Source organism: Triturus cristatus, chromosome 6 (assembly GCF_964204655.1).
Source record: "Triturus cristatus chromosome 6, aTriCri1.1, whole genome shotgun sequence".
Classification (NCBI taxonomy): Eukaryota; Metazoa; Chordata; class Amphibia; order Caudata; family Salamandridae; genus Triturus; species Triturus cristatus.
In genome coordinates, this window is record NC_140589.1 from 1,358,566,889 (window position 1) to 1,358,585,513 (window position 18,625).

Sequence of the window (18,625 nt, forward strand, 5' to 3'; positions counted from 1 at the left end):
CTGTAGCCTGCGCTGAGTCCTCTTTATATTACTTACCGCTTCCTTTTAAGAATTAACTTCCTACTCTGAATCATAGTGCCCCCCACAGGGTCACTTCTGCATGGACCTTTAGGCCACACCAGAACCATTGTTTCCCAAAACAAGAAGGAAGTAGCAGTGTCAGAGGCACCAATAATAATTGTTAATACTTGTAGGGTTTAGTAAGCCACGCAAGACTACTCCTTCTGACAGGAGTCCAACTCCAGCTGAACAGAATGGAAAAACCACATTGAACTTAGTCCAGCAGGGTTGAAGACATAAAAAAGAAGTAGCTGTTCATGCATGCTGTTTTCAAGTCTGTGCACAATCTCTGGAGCAAGGGGATCTCCCTGCAGACTATTTTTTAGCTTTGGTACCTTTGTGGAAGCAGGAGCGGAACAGTGCTAAGTTCACATGACCCCCCTTTATTAGAGGTAGGGGGTTCATTTACTACAGAGGAGAGGTAACTCCACCCCCAGGTGATACCCGGGGCCTATCTGTATGGCCCTTATTCAAAGGGATGCCCCCTGGTATTAGGAATGTCGTTACTAATCATCCTAATCCCTGCAACACTAGAATAAAGGAGAGCGGGCAGAGGGAAAAACGTCAACTGGTGGAAGAGTGATGAGAGTGGACCAGCTAACTCTACAATCCAACAACTAAGAAAGTGTTTGAGGAGCTGAATGAGTGTTTGTGTAGGGCATCTAGGAAGGACTAGGGACATCTGGCATTTAAAAAAGTAAAGAGGAAAACGTCTAGAACTTAGGTGGCCTCATCAAAAGAAGAACACGTTGGTTAAACTAGCATCAGATAAGCCTCAGCATATTGTAAAAACTGTTAATATTGTCTTGCTGCAGGGCCTCATAAGGGGTAAGAGTATTATAACGTAACTGATCTGTTTTGGGTGCTACCTGGAGACGCTGCAGATCCCACAAGCCCCTACAAAGCAGGGGAAAAAAGCAGAATGCAGAGTCTCCTGGGGGAGAATTGGTGACACCAGGAAATGCTGAGGCTTTAAGGGACTAAGGTTGTGTGCTACCCTGGGAGTGATTGAGTTTGAGGTCCTGAGAGAAAGCTAGGCAAAGTATAATGGATTGCCAGTGAAATGTTAATTTTCACTTGCTTGTTGATACAGTTTCAAAGTAAACAGGACTGTATTTTTAATCATTAATGATTTATGCCTAGAGAAATCTTATGCAGGTGATGTTTATTGCAATCACATGTATTGGTAAAAGCTTCAGGCCTGACCTGAATTGAGCATTGTGACAATGCTTATGAAATCCAGTAGGTCTGCCTTTTCATAACTGTGTTGCTCTATATAGGTTACTGAGGGCATATATAGAACGTATTGTGGTTTCAGGGTTTGAGGACTGTTCATTCACAAATGATCAAATGTGTCTAAGACCTGTGGGTACATTCTGGGTTTACAAAGTTGGTTGCTCACTGGGACATTTGTTTAGGGAATGTGTTTTGTACCTCACATAGTTTGCAAAGCCAATATAGGAGGGGATTCTACTTGATTATTCCATCAGCCATTTTGTATATATTTGCAATTTTGTGTGTAGTATTTTGTTGTGTGTGTATTTATGTGCTTTTCATTTTTAAAAGAAAAAGCCCTCACTAGACAACGATTTATTGAGTGGCATTTGCTATATTACAAATGTTACCAAGTACTGAGCCTCTAGCCTACAACACCTCGGTATGTCAGCCATGAACCTCTCTGCCTCACTACCCTGAAAATCAAATGCTAAAAGGGATACTTGGTCCACACTTTGAGGGTCCACAGTATGGGGACCCCAGGATACAATGAGAAAGGGATCTCAGCAGACAGATGGAGGCCTAATAACTACTGATTGGCTTGGAACATACAGACCCAGATTTGTCACATTGGTGCCAGAAGTGTAAACTCAACTGATTCTGGTTCCAGGGAGCACTAGTATAATTTATATGCCCAGTTTTTGACATGCTTAACCTACAGATAAAATCACTAATAGCAGAGTGGAAGACTGTTAGATGGATTCAAATGCATAAAAGAGAAAGATCTCAAGTTGGAGTAAGAGTAGCAACATAAAAGTTCTGTTCCAGGTCAGGAGATCATTTTTTTAATTTAAATACGGTTTTAATGAAGTAAATCAAACAAAACATATTAGAAAAGATTGACAATTACAAATGTAAAAAGTAAAACCTACAAATGACAAACAGGCACCAAATTAACCTAAACACCTTGTAAATTTCTACAAACCCCATAATAATAATTAATCAAATGAACACTGACCATAATTGTGATTAATGTGAACCTGTATTTGTAAAAGCCCATCGCTGATGAACTGCACACTTTTTTTTAAAAGCATGTAATTGTAATTTTGACCACAAACAAGCATACATAGACCACTGGTCTCAAAAAATGCCCACTGCACATATCGGTTCAGGCATCATTTCCAAACATAGTCAATGCATACGCAGTTTTCTTTGAGGTAGATATATAAATGATAGAGATAATTGGCAACTAGCAAGCATCCATTATTGTTCACAGTACTTCACTTTATATTATATTTAAAGGTACAATTTAGGCCCAGCTGTGCATCCATGGTACTTTCAGCTAGTTAAAAATTGGATACACCACCACACTAACCTGAGCAGTTCACAGGGCAATGGAGCTATGATTCTCCTCCATCCAGTCTGAGGCTGAATCAGGCAGCGTAGGGGTCACCAACTACCCCCAAACGTTTGGCCCACAATATGCAATCATAAGCTATTTTCTCAACCATTTGTACTTCCTTCATAGGCCTCCCCTGCTAGCACCCACTCCTTAGAATCCCTAAACACCTGCACTATTGGACCAGTATTTGCCCTCCAATACATGGCTATACGTCTTTTAGCTAGCAGCAGCCCCAATGATACAAAAAGCCCCTGGAAGACAAGGTTTTATTGACATTTATTTGCAGATACTCATAACCTCCTTCACTTTCTTTATGATCTCCCTCCTGTATTCTACCACCTGAACACAACTCCAAATCATATGCAGTATACCCACAACAACTGTTTCACACCTACAGTATATGTCTTGTCTGGTCGGGTAAATTTGATGCAGTCTGGTGGGTGTGTAGTTGGTACGAAGTAACATCAGGGAGCAAGTTTAAACCTGACATTCCTGGAAACTCCTTTCACCTGAACACATGCTCTTCCCCACTCCCCATCTGTCAAAGGATCTTTCTATCTCAATCTTGCATTTAGGACCAATGGGGTCCTATCTCTTTTTAATGTATCATAGAGTTGAGACATGAGTCAAATCAATCCCATATCCAATAGAATTTATAATATGTGTGTGTCTGCTGAAACAGATGGGAAATCTGTCCAGATGTCTCTGACTATATTGGTTAATTTAGCAAACTGTAGGAATTGGCCGGCACCACACCAAAATGTGTTTGTGCCCTCTGGAATGTAATACAATCATCTCCAGGAAATTTGTCACCTAGGGTGTAGCAATCTCCCTACCGCCATCTCAGCATGAACATGTTACTACTTATCTGTATGAAAGTCTGACACCACCAGATTGGCAAATTCATGCAAAAAGGCAGATATTGCAGTACTACTTTCACCTCAGTTTCCCATACTTTAGCCACATGTCACCCTACATAAGGACACAGGCCCTCCTGCCAGTCTCCCCCAACTCCCACAACAGCCTCTTCTCCTAAGTGTCCCCTACCAAGCACGATTTGGCTGAATGTTGGAGCTGAGTTGCCATGTAGTATAGTTCCAGGTCTAGGAGCCCCAGCACCCTCTCCTGAGTTGAACTTGAAGTTTTTCAGCCCATGTCAGATAATAGTTTTATGGTTTAACAAGTTAAACTTTTGTAACAGGTTAACATGGTGGGATGATACAAAAATCTGAAAGCACTCCTAGAACTAATTTCTTTAGCGGGACTACAGGCTCCAGTGTGCTTTGTACCCAGACCCGATACACACTGCTGCATGAAGAAGATAAGTATAGGAACTATCTATAAGAAATATCTGGATCACAGAGATTGAGAGGTTGAGACAGGCGCTGCTTCTTGATGTGAGGGAGATGAGTGGGAGAAACAGCAAAATGCATGTACGTGTAAGGGTTGGTGAAGATTTGAAATGAAAGAACTTAGTCTGAGTAGCAATTTTTCAGGCTTATCTGGTCATTAGCTGAGGCCAGTACCAGATAGACAGTTGGTTCAGAAGGTCAAAAGAGTTCAAGGTGCCCCAAAAGCTTTCAGTCATTGGAGCTGTTCCAGGAACTTTGCATGTCAGGGAGGGGCTCAAGAAGTGGACAGTCCCTTAGATAGTGTTAAGTGTAACAGTAGCTTCTGAGGAGACCGGTGACAGGCTAGTGAGGGCTCTAATTTGCTCAGTTGGGATAGTAATTGACCCTGTGGAAATTAGAGAGGGGTTGGTGGAATCCCTTGAATTCTGGGAGCGGTTATTCATGGATCCTGAGATTCAGGGTAGGATAGGTGACTGCCCAGGAGCAGTGAAGGAGTTTATCCTAACTTAGCACATTGGTGTAAGCCCGTTAGGAGGCAAAAAAGTTGGTGATCACCATTTAAAAAGCTTATGGGGGCGTGGCTTGCTGCCGACAGGAATGGCCGCACAGTAGCGAAGCTCTGCAGCGCCACTCCCGAAAAATCCTGAATATCTGCGCCCCGAGGCCCCGACCCGAGCGAAGAGCTGACGCCGGTGGTGCTGGAGCCCCCGCTGACCGGGCGGCGAAGTTTGGTGGCGATCGGAGGTGGGTCCGCGACTGAGCTCCACTCCGCGGGAGCTGTTGGACTGCCGGGTGGCCGAGAGGTGCGGCCTGGTCGGACGAGGCGGCTACGTGAGGCCGCGGCTGCGGCCTGGGACTTCCGGTACGGAGTGTGCTGAGGCGCGGTGCCCCGGGTGACTCGAGGGCTGGTTCTGCGGGGCCCTTCGATCGGCCCGACCCATCTGAAGCCCCAACGGAGACAGAGGCTGCAGGGCTGTACACACCAGGTGCAGCCGGCGGACTTTTGGGCCTGGAGGTGTGGCCGGATTGAGGCCGGTGGTGGCAGAGCTCCGACAAGGAGGGCGACGGAGGTGGCGCTGTAGTTCCCGGTCATCGCTCTGAGTTGTGGGATCTCGGGGCATGACCACTCCTGACCCCGGGTGCCGGCGATCCCCAAGTTGAAGGAAGTGCGACACCGGTGGGCGAGGGGACAAGAGCGGCCGCGGTGGCGGCCTAGTCTGCCGGGGAAGAGGCAACGTGGGATGCGGCGTCTCCAGCGGGGCAGTGGCGTGTCCCGGGTGACTCTGCGGCCCCCCCATGACACCTCAGAGACCCTTACAGAGTACAGGCGTGATACGTAGCGCAATCAAGGCAAAGAGACGGTGGAGTGCTGAGGCGGACGACCTGACCCCTGCGCCACCGGTAAGGGGTGCGCTCAAGTGGTGGATTGAAGGACCTACCGGGGAGTGGGGTGCTGGATCATACAGGGAGCCCTCGGACTCCCGCTTCTGCGGATGAGCGAGACTTGGCCGCTGGGGCTATCCGTCAGACGACCGGCTGCGGGAGCCGGGGTGCGGCCTTACTGAGTGGCGGGACCCGAGGGCCTCTCTACGAACCCTGACGCCAGGCCTCCACGTGCAGGGGCGCCTGGCTGGAGCACGACCATCCGGCCACGGTGAAGCAGCAACGGGGAAGGCGGTGACCGGCCCAGGCAGTGGTCCACCCCGGGATCTTGAAGCCGGAGAGGGCGCCCTGGCGACTGGGGTGTAGCCTGCGAAAACCGACAGGCCGGGTGGAGGTATCCACCGCAGGCGGCGGGGATTAGCGGCGGCGCCCCAGAGCGGTGGTGTGCCCACTGAAGGGCGATCATGCCGTCCGGGCGGAGCACCAAAAACACGACGCAGGCCAAACTAGAGAAATTTGCATGGCACCAGCAAAAGGGCGGTGATCGGGCTGGGGCGCCGGCCTCAGACGGTGGGAGTGACCCGACGAATAAAGACCTCCTGGACGCCATCAAAGCCGTCAAGTCGTCCTTTGAACATCGGACCGATACTGTGGCCACCGATGTGGGTCTGATTTGCGAGGACGTCAGAAGGAAGTGGAAGCGGTCACCAAAGAACTGTCGAACGACACCAGCCTCCTTAAGCGTGAAATCTCTGACCTGCGAACATCCCACGAGGTACTTGCTCGGCAGCTGGACGACTATGAGGGCAGGATGCGCCAGAATAATGTTCGAATTATTGGTGTGCCGGAGCGGGTGGAGGGGCAAGCAGCGGACCTCTTTGTCGAAGACCTGGTCCTCACTCATTTACAGCCTAGGGATCTCTCCAAGGGTTTTTCCATTGAAAGAGCCCATCGAGTGCCGGCGGGCCGCCCTAGGCCGGGGGCCCCTCCCAGACCAATTCTGGCCTGAGTGTTCAACTACCGTGATCGGGACATTATTCTTCAAACGGCGAGGGCGGCTCCACCCGTCACCGTGGAAAACAGCAACATCATGTTCTTTCCGGACTTTACCCTACGGGTTCAGAAACAAAGACGCAGTTTCCTGGAGGTGAAAAAGGCCCTTCGTGATCATGAGGTTAAGTACGCCATGATGTTCCCGGCCAAGCTGCGAGTGGAGGCCGAGGGCAAATCGTTGTTCTTCATGCGCCCGGAGGATACTTGGGACTGGCTGGACGGTTGGCGCACTGTAGACAAACATAAGAAAAAGGGTCCTTCGGCGGCGGATGCGGCCGATGATTGGTGCCAGCAGAGACTCTCTCCGGCACGTTCGGATTCTGGGGCCCCCGGCCCGGTGGGTGAACATTAACTCTGGACGATGGTAAGAAGGTATAGGACCACCTATGGCCACACAGTATCCCCCCCTGTAGATGTCAAGAGGCGGACTGCTATCCTCACGGGGACATTACATAATGTATAGACAACACTTCTGTTGGGAGTGAGTTACATCCTCTGCTCTGTTGCTAGCAGGGTCCCCCATTGTAGGCTTCGGAGGATCGTGAGCCGGGCCCATACTAATATTGGTCGCCTCCCCTCAACTGTGTGTTTATTGATGGGAATGTTTGATGGAGGGGTGTGGGGGAGTTTGAGTCAAGCACGTCGCTACGGGGTAGAGGAGGGCTCTGGCGGTTCGAGCAATGCTCAAACAGTATTCTTCGACTTGTTGTGAGTAGGGTGGGGGGGAGGGGAGGGGTTTTTTGTAAGTTGTTATTTGTTATGATGGGAGTGGGGCAGCACACGTTTCCTCGAAAGATTTATGGGGGGCCACAGGCACTCTGCATTTTGGGGGAGGCGGGCGGTTGTAGTCCCGTTTTGCAGGGGAGCAGGGAGGGTTGGGTAGTTTATTGGATTGAGTTGGTTGGGGGGGTTGTTATTTATTGTTTTTTTGCAGCAGTCCGACACAGTAACTTTTGTCAATGCACGGCACGGGCTAGTCTCCTCTTGATTTCTGATCTCCTCTCAGTTGTCTTTGGGCTGGGCGGAGGGCGGCGGGTTGCGGTACTGAGAGTGCTGGCTCTGAGACCCCTGTACATTGATCACCCCGACTACTCCTGCATGTTGCTGTCCAGATCTTATGGTTATGGCTCAGAGACTTAGTCTAATGACCTGGAACGTTAATGGGCTGGGCGATAAAATTAAACGGAGCATAGTGCAACAATATATACACCGAAAGCGCGTAGATGTGGTGCTGCTCCAAGAAACTCATCTCATAGGTAACTCCTGCCAGGCCCTAGACCGGAAGGGGTATCGCATGGTTGCGCACTCCGGATTTACCTCGGGATCCAGGGGGGTGGTGATCCTCCTGAGAAAGGGCTGCCCCTATGTGATCCACGCCACTCACACCAAGCCTCAGGGTAGGTATGTGGTTTGCTCTGGTAGCTGGGAAGGGAGGGCCCTTAACCTAATCTCAGTATATGCGCCACCTGGCCTCCAACGCCAGACCCTGGCGGACGTAGGGACAATCCTAATGACCCTTCCAGAGGGTGCGGTGGTTATGGGCGGTGATTTTAACCTGACTATGGACGAGACCCTGGACCGCACTCCGCCCCGTAGGGGCGATACGAGGGGCTCGCAACTGAGTAATTTTGCGGATGCATTCGGCCTGGTAGATATTTGGAGGTGGTCACACCCCAGAGACACACTTTACACTTTCCAATCTGGAGTGCGCGGCTCGATTATCTGTTCACTCAAGCGCAGTATATCCAATACTTCACAGACTCCTCTAGCTTAGCTAGGGGGATATCTGATCACTCCCCGGTAATATCTTTCTTTGGAGAGAATATACTGCGACAACCTGGTCCCATCCGGATTCAGCCGTGGCTGCTGAAAATCCCGCACATCAGAGACTCCTTGCGACGCGACACGGATTATTACTTTGATGAAAATGCGGGATCGGTGGACTCGGCGGTAACCTTATGGGGAGCGTACGGGCCGTTATCAAGGGACGAGCACTGTCCCTGATGGTGGGACATAAAAATGAACGTAGGAGACGGGTTAGCGAGCTGGAGACGGAGATATTGCAACTCGAGCAAGAGACGTCACGCACCCCAGCCCAGGGGACCCAACACTTACTAGACGTTAAGAGACGGGACTATAAACAATTGCTCTGTGAGGAGGCCAGCCAACGGTCCCTCGCCACCAGACACAGAATTTATGAAATGGAGGAGCGTACTGGTAAACTGTTGGCCTGGCTAGAGCATAAAGAGTTGGCGGCGCGATGGGTGGGGCGATCAAAGGACCTGATGGGGTACTGATCACTGACCCTCAAAACATTGCCGAACTATTTGCAGAGTACATGGGCAAATCTACACCCCGCCACAGAACTCGCAGGCATGTTGGGCGGCAGACATCCTGGCCACCATAGAAATGCAGTGTCTCTCCCAGCAAGAACGAGAGACTCTGGAGTCGGACATCTAGCTCGAAGACCTTCAGACTGCCATCCGGGATACCCGCTCCGGCAAAGCCATGGGTCCCAATGGAATCCCAATAGAATTCGTGAAATCTATTACTCTGAAGCTGGCGCCCCACCTGCTCAACTTGTACAAGGAATGCTATGAGACTGGTTCTCTCCCAGCCGAAATCCGTGAAGCCACAATAGTGGTAATCCGCAAACCTGGTAAGCCAGCGGATGAATGTGCATCATACAGGCCTATCTCCTTGATCACAGTGGAGGCCAAAATCCTGGCTAAGCTGCTGGCCAACCGACTACTTCCGTATCTCACGGCCCTGATCCACCCGGACCAGTCAGGTTTCATGCCTGGCCGAAATACCGCGCGCAATCTGCGTCGGGTCCACGGGGCCCTGGGTCGGGCGGAAACACTCCAAGAGGAGGCTCTATTGCTTGCACTCGATGCCAAGATGGCGTTCGATACGGTGGCGTGGGATTATCTCTTCGCCGTCCTGGCCCGTGTGGGGTTGGGGCCTCGGCTGATAGGATGGATTCGCCTGCTATATACCCTGCCCACGGCTCATGTATCAGTCAATAACCACCGTTCGACATCCTTCTCCCTCGGCCCTGGCACGAGGCAGGGCTGCCTCCTATCGCTGCTCCTTTTTGCCTTGGCACTTGAGCCACTCGCGGTCTGAATCCGAATGACTCAGAAATCGGGGGCCTTAAATGAACAGCGGATCATGAAGATCGCATCTCTTTATATGCGGACGATATTCTGTTATACCTGGCCTCCCCGGCACGTTCGATCCGTTGAGCACTACATATTTTCCATATCTTTGGGGTCCATTCTGGATACCGGATCAACTGGTCCAAATCCCAGATGTATCCCCTCTGGGGTGACCCGCCGCTTAGCCCTAGGGGATATAATATACCGGTAGCGCTACTGGGTTTTCAATATCTGGGCATTTTCATAACAGCGGACTCAGCATTATTCTATGAGCGAAATTTGGGGGGCCCATTACAACGGTTCAAATCCGACGTGATCCACTGGAAAACACTGCCCCTTACCCTCCTGGGAAGGGCAGCCCTTTTTAAAATGCTAGCTCTCCCCCGTTTTCTTTATGCCCTTCAGAACACACCCGTACCGGTCCCTGAGTCCTATTTTTTAAAGATCGACGCAGCGCTGCATGGGTTGTTGTGGGAGGCCGGGCCACCGCGCATCGCAATGCAAAAACTGGCCATGGGCTGGTATGACGGTGGGATTGGACTGCCGGATATACACCTTTACTACCAAGCGACACAATTGATTGCGATTAATCAGTGGGTGTTCGGGCCACATGACGACCCCAGCTTCTGGATGGACCGCTGGCTCATGTGGAAGGGAGGGTACAAACGAGCGCTGTACTCTAACCCTAAGAAACTAGGCTTGACTGGCCCCACGGCCAGAACGGTGGAACCTTGGCATCTACTCCAGAGGCGTATGGGATGGTACGGACGGCTGACTAAGGCCACCCCACTCTGGGAACCTGACTGTCTGGGCCGACTGACCGCATGTGTAGGATTCGATAAATGGGATCTTATTGGCATCTCTAGGATGGGGGACGTATGGGTTAAAGGTAAGAAGGCGACCTTCGCAGAGCTTCAACTTAAGTACCAACTTGCACCCTCTGAGCACTTTCGCTATCTACACATAAGCCATGCTATTGACCGCGCCCTACCCGCTGATACTCCCCTTCCAGATTACTAGCCTTTGGAAGACAGATTATTGCTAGATCCTATGGACCGTAGGGCTATCTCCTTAACATATAAAAAGTTAATTAATAATCGCACTGACACAATGCAGAAAGCAAGGGCCAGGTGGGAAACAGAGGTGGGCGACTTGTCGGATGTAGAATGGAGGGATGCGCTGGCCTCCCCTCGGGAGGTGGCGATACCAATGCGGCTCTAGCTGGTTCAGCTGAAAGTTCTGCATCGAATGTACTTTGATGCAACCCTGGTGTGTAAATTAGGTAGGCGTACTGATTAGCTCTGCCTGCGAAATTGTCGTCAAGTAGGCACATTTACACATATCTTGTGGGCCTGCCCCCCCGTACACCACTATTGGATAGAAGTCACTCATCAGATGGCGCGGGCCATCGGGAAGGTGGTCGCCCCCTCCCCACAGCTGTGCCTCCTAAATATGTGGGATGCTACGGACCTCACCCCAGCAGAGCAGGAGTGGGCGGCGTTGGGTTGGGCCATAGCTAAATGAAATATTGCCCAGAAGTGGGGGGTAGCTACTGTGCCATCGCTGCGCGCATGGGCCAATGATATGGATCTATCGATGGTGGCGGAGAAAACAGTCTATAAGGGTCGAGGCTGCCCCAAAAAATGGGATCACAAATGGGGATGATGGAATAAGTATCGGGGGGACATTTGCATTTCTCCCACAATAGAACTCCGACGAGAGAGACAGGCCATACTAGACAATCTGGAAGTGGGTGCATTGACCTGAATGCTTGGAGAAACCTTGCCGAGGTACCGTGTGATGGGACCCCCCTGGTCCTAAACTGTTCCGGGGATCACCTCTCTAATGTGTCGCTGCTTGCTGAGTCTCTGCCCTAATTGCCCTTGATGTACTGCTTATTGTCTCAAATGCCCAACGTGTATTACGTCTATGTAGGTGCTATGTATGTGTCACGATTGCTGTAATGCTGCGTATCTCGTTGTTAATAAAAAGATATTTAAAAAAAAAAAAAAGGTTCTAAGTGAGCTAAGACCAAAGGGTAGGGCCCTTGGGAAAGAGGTGGTGTAGGAGTTAGATTGAGCTCACAGTGGCAAAACAGCTTGGGCAGTTTGTGCCCATGCCAAAGCGGGTGCACTCTGAGGAGGATATTCTAGAGATGATAGATGTTTCTGTAAGGGGTTGTCACTCTAAGCTCTTTGAAGGACAGGTTGCGGGTTGTGGAAGACTCTACTGGGGCAGATCTCACCTGGTGCTAGCCTGTTGAAAATTACCACTTTTCCAGAGTATTCCCCCAGATTTCTTGCCTTGACTATTTTTGTTGGCCTTAGAACTCTATACACTTTACCCCGGTTAACCAGTGGTAAACTGCCTGTGCTGCCTCTTTAAAATTATGAAATTGGTACACATCTGATTTGCATCTTTAACTTACCTATATGTTCCTAGCATATGGTACCAAGTGTGCCCAGGGCCTGTAAGTTAAATATCACCATGGGATGCAGCACATATTGTGCCGTCCAGTGCAGTGACAAGACAAACTCGACCCCAGGCCAACCATTGTAACCTCAGTAAAATATATCAATAGTCGTGGTAGTAATTAGATAAAAAACAATAATTAGAAAAGGGCAATCCACACTGTACAGTTGTTAGATGCCTGAATCAAATTTAATTGTATCTCTAACAAATGGCATTCAAATGCAATCCAAATTCAAAGCATTTCACACAGTTGCTCCAATACGTTGTGATGCAAAAGTATTTACAGTGCTCTAAGAAAGAGGGAAAAGAGGTGGGTAGCAGGTGGTGGATAAGTGAGTGAGGGACAGGGAAAGGATGTTGTGACATATATACATCATTTGTACATAGTATAGGACCTTTCCGGCCTAACATAGGTCATCTGTTCCTGGATCAACACATGTCTCTAATGAACATAGGTAATTTTTAAGATTTTGTTGTTAGAGTTTGTGTAGAAGTTTGGGCTGTCTACGTTTCGACCCCTGTGGTGGAGGGTAAGTGAATCCTCACGTCAGGGTCTTCATCAGGATAAGGTCATGGAGAGCACCTGCGAATAATCGAGATGTATGTGTAAGAAAGAGAACTGTGAGGATTGGCGCTCAAGAAAGAAATAAATGTATTAGGGTAAACATCACCTACTTGGGATAACAGCAGTGCGACTGTGCTGTGTGTTCAAGGACATGAATAGCTCGTACGTAGCTGTTGGGGTCAGAGGGAAAATGTATGAGAGTATAATTCAAAGTTCCTGAATTGCAAGTTTCCTTGAAAATGGAAGAAGACGCTCAAAGTAGCAGTTACTTTAGACGAAAACGGCTGGGGATAGATCATTCACAAAATAGGGATTGAATCCACTATGGATCTAGAGCATGAAGGGAAACAACACGCGTGCGTCAGACAGAGAGGGAAACTGATATGTGCGGCAAATACATAATAAACTCGCTCAGGGTAAGGCAGCTGTGTGGATACTAAAAACAGTTCAGCAAACGGAGTGTTACGGCCATGAACTCGGACCGGCACGAGTAGTCAAATAGTAGTAAACGAAGGAAACCGGCACGGGTTTCTAACAGAAGTTCAACGTGATCTCAGCAATCAGCGGCTTACTAAGTGCTACCAGACACGAAAATGCGCGCCAACAATCCATGTTAGTCAAGAAGCTTGCTAAGTCCAAACAGAGTGAAACGATCTATACATAGTTCTGAGTGAGGCAAGAAACACCCCCCCTTCCTTATCTAATACCATGGTTCCACTGTAACAGGACGCAGCGTTAGCTGTCAGAATAAATTGCAAACGTGGTGCACAAATTATGTCCAAAAAGGGGAAAACCACTGGGTACGTGTCGCTTTAAGAGTGTTAGAAAGACGTACCGCTAGTGCGCTTCTCTGCAGTGATTTCTAAGATGCTCATGATTAAAGAATGATATGTCATCATAGTATACCTAATCATAAGGAAAATTCTACTGATACATACGGGACACTGAGTTTATCAAAACGAAACATCTCAGTTAAATTCAAAGTAAACACCTTAAAATACATAATATCCAGGTCTCATAACTACCCAACTATATAGGTGGCTGTGTGGGCTCGTATATATCCTAAACGGCAAAACACTACGTGCACGCTTACCTCCTGTGTGGCCTGTCGGGCTCTGAGATGATTTCGGCTGGCAGAGTCCACGCTTAAGTAGTGAAGGCAGCGTGGCGCGCGTGCAGCAGCAGGATGCTGCTGGGGGGCTCGTTTCTGTATGAACCAATCAATCAATACCTTGTGAATGACATGGATGTTTGGTGTTTAGGGATCGTATGAAAAGAGCGAGTCTAGGTGAACGTGTAAAGCTATGTTAATGAGCATGTGTGCCTTGTTATCGAAAAGGAAAGAAAAGCGACCCACATCTGACTTAACCTAGGTTGCTGTTTCTTGTTGGTTAGAGAGCTGTCATTCTGCGGTGTAGAGCACAAGGATGTTGGGAAAAATACATTTACCAGGGGAACTGTTCAATATCACGGTGAATTGATACGGAATCAATGTAAAAAGGGAAAAATAAATAAATAAGTAAAAGTAACTCCCCTATTTTATCGAGTGTACATATTATCACACGTAACATAGTGAGATATATTGGGTTTACAAGGGTACAAGGTCTTGAACTATATCCTGTATATAGACAGTGTTTATAAAATACAAAAAGGCCTGATGTGGAGTAAAGCACAAGAATGTTGGTACATTTACATTTACCAAGGGAACTGTTCAATATCATGGTGAATCGATACGGAGTCAATGTAAAAGGTAAAATATAAATAACTCACTCACATATTGTAACGGGTATACATATTATTGCAGACATTTACATGCAACATTGTTAAATATATATTAGGTTACACGGGTCAAGGTCTTGAGGTATATCCCATATATACACAGTGTTATACAATAAATAGCATGGCCTAAAATGCAAATAGTGTCTCCATATTGTTGGGCCTGGTAATATATGGTATCCTATATCTAGACAGTGTTATATAATACATAGCATAGCCTGAAATCCAAACAGTGTCTCCATATTGGTAGGCCTGGTAGGGGGAGTTAGCATGATACATAGTGTCTGAAAGAGGTGTGTCCGATAGACATCCCATCTCATATATCAAAGAATTATTCAGTGGATAGACCAGCTAGTTGTGAGTTTGTGCCGTCTAGTTCATTGAGTCCATTCTTGACCGTGTCCAGCAAATGCATCCTTTTACATTCCCTTATGTTAAGAATGGGTCCCAAATCACCTCCCCGTTGTCCTAATGACACTTTTTCAAGTACCACCCACTTCATAGATTCAGCTGTGTGTGTCTGGTTTGTGAAATGCTTAAAAGCATGCATCGGTGGGTCTTGAACTTCCATCTGAGATTAGACCCCAATGTCCATTCACTATTCTCTTTATTTCATTGCTCTTAGTAAAGTACGTAGTCACACAGATCATTCTGATATTCTCGCTGGGACGTTGCTTTGGTACCAATAATGTTTCTCTGTTGTTGTACCATGCTCTTTTTCGTGCTCGTTTTACAAGTCTTTTCGGATAGCCGTGTTCCATGAGACGCAGGATTAGATCCTCAGATTCTTTGAAAAAATCCTCCTTCAAAGTACAATTCCTCCGTATACGGAGGAATTGGCCAAATGGTAGGTTGTCTCGGAGGCCTCATGTGTGATAACTGGTATACCTCAAAAGTGTGTTACGTTCCGCTGGTTTTCTGTACAGAGTGGTGTAGAGGTGGTCTTCTGCAGTCTTGATGCTGATGTCTAGGAAATCAATAGTTTGTCTGTCCCAGTGGATGGTAAATTTGATGTCGTTCGAGCAAGTATTGAGCCATTCAAAGAAGTTCCTAAGTTCGACGTCATCTTCTGTCCAGATTAGCAGTATGTCATCAATGTACATTCGCCATTCAGTAATACATATACTAAATGGATTGGCATCGGAATAGATGTAGTTGTTTTCGAAACTATCCATGAAGAGGATCGCTAGATCCGGGGCAAAGGCCGCCCCCATCGCAATTCCTTTGGTCTGGATAAATAATTAATTTTGGAAGATAAAATAGTTAGATTTGAGAGGCTACACTGTCGATACTGAGTCAACAAGATCTCAAAATATCTTTATCGCACACACATAACGTATTAATAAAGATAAAGAAGGAAAAAAGGCTAACACTACATGCATAGAGGAGACCGGTACATCATCGATTATTCGTAAAATGGCTGATTAATCCACAACAGATTGTAAAGGGTTTCCATCAAATTAGACTCAATGATCAGTCCTATCATTTGGCCAAACCCATGTGCAAATGAGGCTGGTCCCCTGATCAGTGGGACACTCAGCTCCGCACCTTATTGTTGTATCAGGATTTGGTCCACCAAATACACAAACCGTCCATGATGACTGATCTTTTGATGGTAAAGTAAGAAGAAATAGTGCAACAAACAAGAAAGTGATTTAAAATAGGATGGAATGTGCTCCTTCTAAATACTTTATTCTACGGACTGGACACGCCTCCTAATTAAAAAATAGAACAGTGCAAAAGAAGACAGTGACAATTATCTGTCTACATAAGGGCCAACATGTTTCTGCCTAACGGGTATTTAATCCCCTGGCATTCGTCAGGGCCTCTGCTCGTATAATAGTTGCACTCCTAATAGTGAAATATAGAATTCACCACCATCACCAAAAACAATTTATAATAAAATTGGTTTGAAACGGTACAACCTGTAACAACCATGGACATTAACCCTCCGATTCACAATGATTACTGTGAATTCTGTGAAGGAAAACGTTATATCATTAGTACTGTATTCGATGCATCAGTCTCATGTGCATAGTGTGTCACCAAACCAACCAATAATGTGTGTCAGAAAATTAATTTTTATGCTTACCCTTTGTGGTAGGGCAATAGACCTCACCTCACCTGGACACTGCTCAGGTACTAAGAGGCCCCGCACTACAAAGATATAGGGAAAACAAAAGAATGTGGCAAAGTACTATAAAGAATTTTTTTTGCTTTATACCCTGCCTATGATCATTCCTATAACCAAATGCCCTGTATCTAGAGGCAAAACCTGTGAGGTAGATAAACACCCCAAACTCAGTGTACTAAGCCTCAAAATGACCCAGAAACTCGACTAAGACACCAAACTTTAAGGAAGATTAAAACTCCCTTGTATGCTCATTCAGGAATTTTACAACATACTGATCTACAAAATCTGTGATTTGCTAAAGTTTACAACATAGTATAGCTAAAAATATTCTAAAAATATTCTGTGGTAGCTGCTCACCTTTCCGTCGGTACCTCAAGCTCCCATCTGAGACTTGGGGGAGGCACCGATCTGTAGGAAATGCTTGTATAAATAGTCTAGTGAGGGTTTGTTAGTGAAGTATCCCTCCATCTTTAGGATGTATACTAGATAGTGGCGATCTTATCATGTGTCCCTTCAATTGGTATATATTAATGGCAAGGACACTATCATCAGACATTTATTGTGAAGTAAGCCTTATTGGTCTTTATTTTCAAAAGAAAACTAAGGGCACTACTTTACGCTCGAAATCTCGCGAGATCTCGCAAGAGGAAGTGCTCAGAACTACCATGTGATGTCATATCGGCCATCTTTGTAGTTCCTAACACTATGATCTGGTAATCATTAAACAGTCATTATTCCTCACGTGCATATGATGTTAGAATGCCCCCAGTGTTGTGAGTCACTGCCTATTTTTCTCCATAATAAGCCTGCTTGAGCTGGTTTTCTTAGGAACAAGAGCGCACTACTTAGCGCTCGAAATCACGCGGGAAGATGCGCTCAGAACTACCCGATGACAACATATCGGCCATCTTTGTAGTTCTGAAGGCTCCAACCTGTATATCATAGAATCACGATTGACCATGTGTTGTTTTTGAAAAAGTACCAGTCATTGGGCAATGACAGCTGCCCAATGATGTCATTTCGGACATCTTTGTAGTGCAATGACTGCAACCTATTGGTCCGTGATATTCCAATGTTGTTTTTGGGAACACAAATGCTCTAGGTAGTAAGCCAAGAGTGGCCTCAGAGTGTATTCAATGGGCATAACTATGCAGATGCTCCAAAATCTTAAAATGTGGGAACCATCCTAATGGTTGTGCCTAGCTATATGTCACCCTCCAGTGTATGTCAGAAAACTCCCATAATCAAACCTATTTGTGATATTATGAGAAGAGTGTGAGCAAAGTAATTCAGGCATGAATCAATATGTACAACATGTTTATATAGACCCACCCTATTACAGTCAGTATATCCCAGTTATTACTCACTAGTGCCAAGGCTACAGGGAGGTCCAAGGAATATCATCATTTAATCCTTCTGTATCTGTCCGAAGTTTATAAATCCATTTTTGCTCTTTTCTAAAAAGGTAACCCGACACATCACTTATGTGACTGGGTATATATGGCTTCTCCAGGACAGTCCATTGGAAATCCGTTTCTAGATGTGCATGCTCCAGGAAATGTCTCGTAAGTTTCGTGTTGTTTTTCTTGCAACGAAAAGAACTCTTGTGTTCCAACATCCTGGTGCGGACTTTGCGGGTCGTCATACCCACATATCGTGTGGAGCAAGGACATGTCAGCATATAAATCAGATTGGTACTATTGCAATTACTATAGTTACTCTGCAACCAAGGTCTCGTGGTGCCTATATCTATCTCCTTCGTATGTTTGGTCTGAGGGCAGACTGAGCAAATGCTGCAAGGGTGATGCCCGACAGCTGGTGGAAGGTTCCACAGTGTTCCACCAAGTTTCCTAGGGAGCTCTTTTGGGCGTGTGTGAACAAGTCGATCCCGAATGCTGCTTGCCCTTTTAAACGCAAACAAGGGTTGCGCAATTTTCTCTCTCCCATGGTTCAGAAGGCGACAGTGTCTTTTGACAATCTTCTGGATGGCATTGCTTCTAGTATTGAAGGTGCTCACGAAAGTGAGTCTAGTCAGAGGTGGTTTAGGGATTG